Here is a 3,130-nt window from a genome sequence, read left to right on the forward strand (position 1 = left end):
TGATGGAAAGAACTATATTTTTCGTTTTTGTGGTTTGTTTAAATTTATATTTCATTCAGAAGTTTAATAATCGTCATTTTCGTTCATAAATTATCATTTGCATTGCAAATTTCATCCTTTCATAAACATCTTTAACTAGAATAACATATTTCAACAAATAACAGAAATTGTAACAAAAATGAAACTCCATAGACGGAAAAAGGTAGTTTGAACTTTTGGACTTAAACAACAAATTTAAACAAACTATAAGTATAAAAACCGCAATTCTCATAAAACACTACTAGAAAACATGTCTTTTTCCTACAAATATTTTCTACAAATTCCTATGACAACTAATTCTAACATATTTCAAACGAATTTCCAACAACAAAAAAATAAGCTCTAATTTTGCTACAATATTGCAACAGAATAGTAACAATATGATTTTTGTTGGAAAATTGTTGCTAACTTTCCAAAAAACTTCCAACAAAGTATATTTATCAGTTACTTCTTTTGTTTTTTTTTTCTTGTATAAACTAACACCAAATGAAAAATAAAACATAAAATAGCTTTTGTAGGAAAGTTGTAGGTTGTTTGCAACGATATATATTTGTAGTAATTTTGTAAGAAATCTGTTGGAAAATTGTTGCTAACTTTCAAGCATGTGTTTTTCTATCACGACCATTTTGTTGGAAAATTCTTGAAAAGTGAGGTTTCCAACAGATTTCCTACGAAATCAGTCATAGTAAAATGTCTGATTTTCTAGTAGTGAAATAATGATATATGTTTGAAAAATACATATATTGTTTTAGAAAGGGACAGTAACGTTTTATTAATTAGTTGACAGGACCCAAAAACTAGCCAAGTACTATATTAATAATTTTCCATCATGTATACATTAATACATTGGTTGTGCTTTATGTGAGAGTAATGAGGAATCGCTCGAGCACTTGTTAACCGGGTGTTTCATTTCTATGGCCGTTTGGAATCGCTCTGGTTCATGGTGCAACATCCCTAGATCTTTTGTTTTTCATGTCAATGATTTGGTGGAAGTGCATAAGGTTTGTGGTGCGACGGGGAACAAGAGATTGATTATTCATGGAATTGTCATCATTACTTGTTGGAGGATTTGGCGGGCTAGGAATGAAAAGATTTTTTCGGGCAAGAACACTAAGGTGGTAAAAATGGTTGCGGATATAAAATCTTTGGGTTTTCTTTGGCACAAAAATAGATCTAAGATAGGGGTAGTGGATTGGAAAAGATGGTGTTTATTTGATGTAACGTGATTGTTGTTTTTGGTTTTTGGATTTCAGCGTCTTTCTCCGTCTTGGTGATAGTCGTTGGTTGTGTTTGTTTTTAATGAAAGTCAATTTTCAAAAAAAAAAAAAAATGTATACATTAATAATATATATTGACACAACACACCTGATGTTATTGTTTGGCTTTTCTTGTGTTTGTTATGAAGATGTTAACAGCACATAAACTGCATGTAGACCTATACTATACATAATACAATCAACCCTATCTTCGAATCTTTCATGATACCCACCCATGACCCGACCCAACCTGTTATAATAAATACAGTCGAAAATGTACAACCATTGAATCAGACCTGAGAGTTAAAGTCCAAGAAACATGTATGTATAGGGGTAGTTATGGGATTTTATGTTTAGAGGAGATGTGTTGACCATTGAGTTGACTAGTGTTTGTCAGTATACTGTTGGCTGGCATCTGTTATGTTATGTTAGGTTAGGTTACGTGTGTGTGAAAAAGATAAAAGGACAATCTAGCTTTTGTTCAGTCATTGGTGGAGAAAGTGTTTGGGTTACATTTGTGTTTGGATTCTTCACTAGTTATTATTGGTATTGGACACTTTAGGTACTGTCTTGTGTGCACGTGTATGTGTGTATGTGTGTATGCACACACATCACTCAATTATCAACTCAACTAGCTATACCCTAAAAAACTTTAAAAATGTACCACCTTTGATCATTAAGATAAATGAAATATGTAAAATTGTTAACACATGTTTGTAGATAATAATCATCAATACTAGTGGTGGTAGAAGTCTTAATAAACAACTGACTGATTTTTATCATAACTGTTAATTAAAATGTTGTAAGTTGTTTTAAAAAGATATAAGTGAACGTTTTGGATGGACGGGGTTATGCTTTTTGTCAGGGTGAGATATTTTTTTTGTAACGAAAAGTAAAGTTACATTTTATTAATATGGGTTGTTGTCGGCTAATGAGTTATAATTTGAATTAGACACTTTAGGTACTGTCTTGTGTGCATGTGTATGTATACAGCATACACACAGGTCACTCAATTATCAACTCAATTAGCTATACCCTAAAATCTTTAAAATGGTACCACCTTTGATTATCAAGATAAAGGAAATAGGTTAAATTGTTAACATATGTTTGTATATAATAATCAATACTAGTGGTGGTACCGGTTTTAAAAGAAGTCTTAATGAACAACTGACTGATTTTTATTATAACTGTTAATTAAAATGTTGTAAGTTGTTTTAAAAAGATATAAGTGAACTATTTGGATGAACAAGTTACTATTTTTGTTAGAGTGAGATTGTTTTTTTGTAGCTAAAGGTAAAGTTACATTTCTAATATGGATTATTGTCGGCTAATGAGTTATTATTTGAATTGTTACCGATTTAAAAAGAAGTCTTAATAAACAACTGACTGATTTTTATCGTAACTATAAATTAAAATGTTGTAAGTTGTTTTTAAACGATATAAGTGAAAGTTTTGAACGGTTGGGGTTAATCTTTTTGTTTGAGTAAGATTGTTTAAATGTAACGAAAGGTAAGTTACCTTTCTAATATGAATTATTGTCGGTTAATTAATGAGCTAGTTATAATTTAAATTGTTAAAATAGTTTTCGTTAAAGGATAAATAGACTATATAAAAATATTGTTGATTTATGTTAAAAAATTAAAACTAAATGTTTTGACGAGTAATAATTATCTATTGATCTAGTGGTATACTGTCCATCTTCAAAAATGTGATCATGTTGCGGATTCAAATCCTTGAAAGTGCAAGATAAATGTGAAAATTTTGCTCTTCATAAAAAGAAATTTCGGTGAGTTATAAATGCTTTGAATCTTTGATCTTATCTTCAAGAATGAAAT

The sequence above is a fragment of the Bidens hawaiensis genome, unplaced genomic scaffold, assembly GCF_021521415.1.
Source record: "Bidens hawaiensis isolate Kalapana, Puna unplaced genomic scaffold, B.hawaiensis_p1.1 tig00031086_1, whole genome shotgun sequence".
In the NCBI taxonomy this organism is placed as follows: Eukaryota; Viridiplantae; Streptophyta; class Magnoliopsida; order Asterales; family Asteraceae; genus Bidens; species Bidens hawaiensis.